Source organism: Panthera leo, chromosome D2 (assembly GCF_018350215.1).
Source record: "Panthera leo isolate Ple1 chromosome D2, P.leo_Ple1_pat1.1, whole genome shotgun sequence".
NCBI classification, from domain to species: domain Eukaryota; kingdom Metazoa; phylum Chordata; class Mammalia; order Carnivora; family Felidae; genus Panthera; species Panthera leo.
In genome coordinates this window covers 45,361,596-45,369,384 of record NC_056689.1, presented here as the reverse complement: position 1 = coordinate 45,369,384, position 7,789 = coordinate 45,361,596, and the positions used below count along the sequence as shown (strand labels likewise).

The 7,789-nt window shown below is 49.3% G+C and overlaps 1 long non-coding RNA gene across 1 annotated transcript; it reads right to left on the bottom strand.

Annotated features, from left to right (window-relative positions):
• Positions 1 to 2,520: 2,520 nt before the first annotated feature.
• LOC122202067 lies at positions 2,521 to 6,661 on the bottom strand. Its single transcript, XR_006194443.1, has 3 exons — positions 6,296 to 6,661; positions 4,203 to 4,552; positions 2,521 to 2,714 (listed from the first exon to the last, which is right to left on the bottom strand). It is a non-coding gene; the product is annotated as an uncharacterized LOC122202067 (long non-coding RNA).
• Between the last annotated feature and the right edge of the window lie 1,128 nt (positions 6,662 to 7,789).

Here is a 7,789-nt window from a genome sequence, read left to right as displayed (position 1 = left end):
ATGAATGATCATAACAGTATTATTCATAACAGCTAAAAAGTGGAAAACAACCGAGTATGCATCAATATGGTGGTATATCAATACACTGGAATATGATTCCACCGTAAAAAAGGAGTGATGTAGTGATCCGTGTTACAAATGGATCAACCCTGAAAACATACCAAGTGAAAGAATTCAGTCACAAAAGGCCATGTGTTTATTCCACTTGAAGGAAATGTCCAAAATGTCCAAGTCCACAAAGACAGAAAGTACATTAGTGATTGGCATTGGCTAGGGGGAAGGGGAGAATGGGAAGTAAATATTAATGGGTACACGCTTTCTTTGGGGTGTGATGAAAATATTCTGGAATTAGACAGGAGTGATGGTTACACTACTTTGTGACTATACTAAGAACCATCAAATTGTAAACTTTAAAAGAGTGAATTCTGTGGTCATATGAATTGTATTTCATGTGTATATGAGAACATGAGGCTAAGAGCAGCATCGGATGACAATTATTCTGGCAACCCTGTGCTCCATAGATTGAGAAGACAGATGAGAAGCTGCAGACAATGAAAGCAATTGAAGAGAAAATCGCTACAAAATATAAAGAGCCAAGGACCAATACTGAGTTTCTATGGAAACAGAACAGTAGGACACATGAAAACAAGGAACAGAGTTGTCTGAGGAGCCTTTCAGAATACAGTGATAGTGGGATGACCCATAGATCAGGGGTCTATCCAGACATGGCTCCGGAACCCTCAGGATTCCAGAAGTTCCATCTGTCAATCAGAGGTAATGAATCAGGCGACCCCCACCATCGGTCGTTTTGGCTCTATGGTGAGTGTAAGAAGGAATCAAGATTTCCAAACCTTCCCAATCTTAGATTCTCTCTTTCTACCTGTGACAGCTGGTCTCTACGACACCCCTCCCCCAATAAATCATGCCTCTCAGTATTGACATCTTCATCTAATCCACTCCCTCACGGAATCTGGCCTCGCCCAACGTAACCAATGAAATGCAATGGAAGTGACACAGTGTGACTTCCCACATTAGGTGATGAGTATCCTTGAAGTTCCTGCCTTTGTCTCTTGGAACTCTTGCTGTGGGGAAAGCCTGACATTCTGGAAGAAGTTCAACTATCCTGGAGCTTCCATGATATGAGGAAGCCCACACTAGCCAAAAGAAGTGGCCGTGTGTAGGGAAAGATTCCCAGCCAGCTCCAAGATGTCCTAGCCATTCCAGCCCAGGCACCAGGCACAAGAGTGGAAAAGCCCCCTTGGATGTCCAGCCTAGGTTAGTCTTCATTTGACTCTAGCTCCAGATGACATCTGACCGTGAATGAGCGAGAAATCAACCAGCTGAGTCCAGTCAACCCACAGACTCATGAAAGGACATGACAGAATGTTTTGTCTCTAAGTTCTGGGGTGGTTTATTATACAGAAATAGATAACCGAAACACTGACCTAAAGAGCCAAGTGTGGACCACTCTGCAGACACTCAGACCATTTTCATGGATCAGGGTAAGAGGGGAGTTGTCACCCCTGCCCCCCAGTGGCTTTAAAAGCTTCCCCAGGTGTGGAGCATCCATAGACACCAGCCCTCTCCACATTTCTCTCTTGAGCTGAGAGACTCGCCAGAGCTCACAGAACCCACGGGGGTTGCCTGCTTCTGGCTGCTAACTTCTCTAGTGGCACACCATGATTTGAGCAACACTTAGGACCCTGTCGTGCGTCCCCTAGCTGAGTCTCCAATTCTTCACCCTAGAGCTGTGAGATGCCCTGCTGCTGCCTATTCCAGGCCCCGGGAGACCTCACCGAGGAAATATGGGAAAGACCTGGCAAGGGAGGAGGCTGTAGGAACTGGTGCCCAACAGAATCTTCCGGGTCAGACTGGAACACACCGCATGCCCTGACTCTCTCTGCTTGTTGACTTGGACTGCGTGTATTTTACATTTTATTACTTCTGTCCCTCAGCCGAGGCTGCACCTAAGCATTCATGTTGGCAACTGGGGGTGGCATTTCCCGGGCTACATTTTGGGGGGAGGAAAGTCATATTTCAGAGTTTTATCCTCTTTGTATGTTGTCAGCTTTCTCCTCCTTGTCCTGTCCCAGGGCTTACTTCTTGGGGTGAAAATTCCATTTCTCTCCTTTTTGGGAGACAAACTAACACCCTCCACAGATGAAGCCCTCGTCGTCCCCCACCACAGGTATAGTGTGGTTCCTCATCGGCGTGATCATCGTGTTCTCCAGAGTTTCAAGTCAAGGGTCCCAGAAAGGTACGAATACATGACATTGAGGGGCCAGCCATCAATGCTGTTGGCATCTGTGCCCATGATTTCCAGACTGGCTGTCACATTCAGTGTTACTGATTGATGGTCTTCACCTGTGTTTACCCCACTACTAGCCAAGGCCAACCCCAGATGGTTAAGACCTGGAGGAAGTAGGGTGGGGACTGGAGTAGGAATGGTAAATGCAAACAGCCTATTAATGCAATTGTTTCAAATTATTGACCAACTCATTAAACACGCATACACATACGCATGAACACATACACACGCGTGTGTGTGCCCCTGAGTGAGTTAAGTGCATTTTGGTAGTGTTACTTTTCATATTTCCACTGCCCAGAAACTGGTGCAGTTTGCAGGTTCCACACACAACTGAAAGTTCAGAGCTTGTCCTGGGTTGGGAATCTGGCCAGCAGCCCTTGATTTGTGCTCCCTTTGGACCAGCAGCCTAGAAAGGAGGAGCCCAAAGTCAGCCAGGGAGGGACCAGTGGGGCCAGCTAGAAATGGCTGCCTTGTTTGCCTCTTGGCAATTCCCAAAGCCCACTCTGCACCACCCAGGGAGGTTTTGCTTTCTCTGACTCCTTTTCTTGCTTCCCCGTCCTGCCTTGTTTCACACTAAGGATGGAAAAACTGAGCCATCGGGAAGTAAAGCCAGCGAGCTGGGCATCAAGCAAGGAGCAAGAGAGCCAGGTCAGAACCCAAGAGTGACCCTGTTGCCCAAGAGGCATGGAGAGAAGCCACCAGGGCTTGACAGTGTTGGAGAGGCTGAGGCAAGAGGATGCATAATCCAGTGAGGGCATCTCCTGCCAGGACGAGCGGGCTTTGAGCTTGAGCCAATGGCAGCAGACTCACCTCATGCAAGGAAAGTCACTTGTAAAGTACATATGTGAAGTATCTTCACCATTATCGCTGTAGCCAACAGCAACATCAGACGGGACCCAGAGAAACCCCTCACGCCAGCCTTCCACATTCTACCTGGCAAGTCCAGGAGCAGAAAGATTCCAAACTGCCACCATCTTGTCCTTCCCTCCCTGGAGGGACACGCTACTACTCCTCATATCTAGAGATGAAGTCTAATCCCCTTTCTGGAAAACAGACTGGCCGCAGACCCATGTGACAGTACAGTGTGTGGGGGGAATAATATTCAAGGACTTCTGGGACTACACCAAAAGATGCCTCGCAGCTTCCAGTTGGGCCTCTTGGAACACTTGCTTGGGGGATGCCCTCTTAGCGGCTCACTTTGATGCCACATGGAGAGACCAGGTGCAGGTGTGACAATCCCAGCTGAGCTCCCATGACAACAGCTGGCCATGTCAGTGAGTTGTCCTGGATGTCCAGCCTAGGTAAGCCCTCAGACACTCCAGCACAGCCACCGTCTGACTGCAATGACATGAGACACCCCACATAAGAACCATCCAGCTGAGCCTTGAAACAGCTTTTCGTAGACCTACATGGACCCAGGCTCCCTGGTTCCCCTGCCTGAACCCTAGGGTCTGAACTGCTTTTTCATTTTCCTACTGTGGCTTCCTCTCTGTTCCTTAGCATTACTCCCCATTACTCCCCACTTGCTTGCCCTACCCACAGATAAGCCCAGGGATTTTGTCAGTTTAAGTGTCTTTCTAAATTAAATTTTTTTTTAACGTTTATCTATTTTTGAGACAGAGAGAGACAGAGCATGAACGGGGGAGGGGCAGAGAGAGAGGGAGACACAGAATCGGAAGCAGGTTCCAGGCTCTGAGCCATCAGCCCAGAGCCCGACGTGGGGCTCGAACCCACGGACCGCGAGATCGTGACCTGAGCTGAAGTCGGACGCTTAACCGACTGAGCCACCCAGGCGCCCCAGTTTAAGTCTCTTTCTACAGCTTCCCTGCAGGGGCAAAGATGAGATGATGGAGTGACAAACGCATAGGAGTGACATCAGAAATATCCAGCATACCCCATACATGCCATTCCTAGCCCAAGGTGGTGACTTCCTCTTTAGATGATAACCAGGAGAAGCTCCTGAAGTCTTGCGAACAAATTCTGAGCTCCTTCTGACCTTTAGCCCTCAATCCCTGCCCCAGGAGCATCTTGGAGCAGAGAAGCATGAGGATCCCCATGTGTGACTCGGTGGTCTGGAGCATTCCTGGCTCTGTATGTCCATCCTCCAACCAAGAGTCTGCGGCGCTTATCGCCTCCACATGCTTCCTCAGCTTTGACCTTCACTCTCCAGGAGCCGGGAGCCTGGCCAAAGAAATGGCTTTCAGAAGAAGTGGCTCCACCGACCCGGCTTTCTGGCTCTGATGCCTGTGAAAGCAGCACAGATGTTAGGGCTAATTAGCCACCCGGCCTATCAAACATCCCAGGCAGCGAGGTTGGTTCTGGGCTGAAAGGTGAGCTGTTTGTTTAAGGGAGGTGGGTGGTCTCTAGCAGGACTTTCAGATTAACCTAAGCCCTCTGAAAATAGAAAATGCAAAGCTGGGCAGCCTGGGGTACCAATCAGGATAAGTGTAAGCCAGGCGTGAGGTCCCCTTTGATTTCAGGATCTCCAGGCGGAGTGAGGAGGAGGGAAGGGGAAGGAAAGCAGAATTCTTTCTGGCTCCAGCCAGAAACTAGAGGGGCAGGATGTCTTGGGGCAGAAAAGATACAGAGATCTCCTGCAGTGCCACATGGCATTTCTGGGGAGGAAATTTCTAAAGCCCTTGCATTCTTGAGCAACACCATGGGCTGTCAATTCCTTCCTATTTCTGGGAGCAGCAGGAGGATTTGGCCCCAAGGCCCTGGCTCAGCATCTATTTTCCTGGGCTTCCCATAGGACTCGCACCAATTCCTGCACTGGACTCCTCTCTTCTAAGGAAGGAGGTTGTGGTCTCCATGGGGTGTCTGGGATGAGTTGCAAAGGTCTGCACACACAAATCTTGCCAGAGGTCTCAGGACAGATGAAAAAATTCCCTAAGTCATGGGGGTTCAAAATATAGTACTTCTCTCACACATCCATCAGGAGATAAACAGAGGAGTCATACCAAATGCTGTCAAACGTCACCTCTATTACTAGCAAAGCTGATTGGAGAAGATGCCCTTAGATATGCAGCAAAATGGGCCTGCCTATAGACATTTCTTCTCCAATCCCATGTGGCCAAGAGTGCACAGAACACCTGTTCTCTGCAAGAGGAAAATCTCAAGACAGAGAAGGGAGTCTGAGCACAGCCTGGCAATTCCCATTCTGAGCCTCGAGGGAAGAAGGGTAAGGCCCAGAGTGTTATTGGGGGGATTCCTTCTCCATAGAAACATGGGGTCAAGGGAAGAAACATCCTTCCTACCAGCAAACAGGAGCAGCCCTGGGAAATCTGGGAGTTCCCAGAGAACTTAGATTCATCTTCTTAGTAGCATCTGAAAGTCTCCCCATCCCCTCGGGAGTGACAACATGTGGTAGTGGAAAGAACGCGACCATGGGAATCGCAGGTGGGTCAGATGGCCTCTTCAAAGCCCCTGTTTTATCCTTCGCAATGTACAGTGACAGTTCCTGCCTGGCAGGAATTCTGTGGGAGCAACAGAGCCTGGGTGGTCCCGGTTTTAGAGACCCGGGAAACCCCTCCGCTTCAGGCAGACTGGGATAGCTGGCCATCCTACTGAAACACATTGAGTGCTCAGGAACTATTTGCTACCCTCCTTGCTCACACTTCTATTTTGAAAGTGAAATTTGGAGAATTGCTCAAGCAAAGAGCCCAGGCAGCCCCTCACTCTCTCTCGGGTTCATAACGGAGGCCCCTCTAGGGAAGGGCAGGAGAGTAGACTGGAGCAGGGCATTTGAACTTGGAACACCCTCTGGAGTCTGGAATAAACAGACTTGCATTTCAGAGGAATCTTTCTGTGGCATCACCCTCAAGAAAGGTCAAATGGAACCACCCCTGGCACACAGCTAAGTACATGTTGCTGAGAAAATGTTTGGACTTCCCTTTGAGGTGGCCAGAGCGAAGCAAGAGGACGTATGAACTGGTTCACCAACAATATCGCTTTTCCAACCATGGCCCCATGTGCCCCAAAGCCCACCTCTCAGCCCTTTGCAGCCAAGTTCAACATCAGAATCTCCTGCCTGCTTCTGTGTGGGTGCTGCCACGGGTGTCCATGAAGCCAGAATGTCTCTAGAAAAGAGGATCCTCTGGGACAGATACAGTCATTGTCTAGAAGCCAAACAGCCTTTCGGATGGATATTCCCCACTAGATAACTTCCCAAATCCAGTGATGGAGTTTGAACGGAATTGACCAGCTGTCTGGGTGCATTCTGCAGGAGAGGAGCAGACCTTCCCCCTTTGCAGCAAGGCAGAAACCTCGTCCAGTCGGAGGCCTCAGCTTCCAATGAGGAAGTGCCTCTGGGGTGGCCAAGGGAGTCCTATTGCTGTGTTTGTGGTTAGAAAGTTCTAGAAGCCCCTGTGTAAGTGCCACACAAGAAGAACATTGCCAAGCTCTACTGTGGAAACCTCTGGTTTCCTGAGCAACTGGTGGGCTCTCTTTGTGACCATGAGAATGATGTAATCAACAAAGTTCTCTTTTGCTGCCAAAGCTCAGAGTGAAACTCAAAGCTCATTTATAGCACCGAAGTTGGTCCTCACAGTTGATATATGTGTGTTATTACCTAGTCTTGCTTCTCTCCATTTACTGATTTTCCCCTAGGCCTGGCTTGTTATTTTTGTGGTATCATAATATTATTATATGTATCTTTGTTAGAAGCCGCCTCGATTTGGGGGTGGGGGTGGGGGTGGAGCTGGCGTGAGGGGAAGGAGAAGGTAATACCGCCTCATCTCTCTCAAGTGCACAATAATGGCTGGGTTTGTACCAAAACAAGCTTGTTGCTCTAAGTCTCACCCCGGAGGAACCCAATTCTACTAGCATTCTGAGGATCAGGTACACAAAACCACACCTCCTGGAGATCACGTAAAAGGTAGTAAACAGCAGCTCAGACTTTGGGTTAAGTTAAATCATGGTTCCAAACCTGGCTCTGCCTCTTACTAACAGTTAGATTTGGGGCAAATCGTATGTATAGCCGTCTTTTCCTTACTTACCCCATCTGTCAAATGGGTACCATAATCCCTCACCTTCCATCCTAAGGACTGAGATGAACCATATACCTGCCATGACACCGGTACTGATCCCATGGTTTCCCCACGACTTTGCACACAAGGCTCAGACATTTGAGTAAAGGATTTATCTCTCTTAACCACACAGGACACCCATACACAGCCCTGGGAGACAAATGTTCTCCCCAGCTGGCAGATGGGGGCACTGAGGCTCGGGGAACGAGTTACGCAGCTGGAAACGCTGTGAATTTAAATCCAGGTCCTGCCTCATCAAAGCTCACATTCTGGATCGCTGAGCTGTATTTCTCCACACTGTAACTGGGGGATGACAAGTGCCATCTGTCATTATCACATGGACACCTGTGGCCCTCTGTGTGGTTCTCTGGCCTTTTGCTGCTTCTGTCTGAGAGTAACCCAGGCCTCCTGACCCCACAACAAGCTAGTGAAACTGCCAATCACTTCCTCCTTA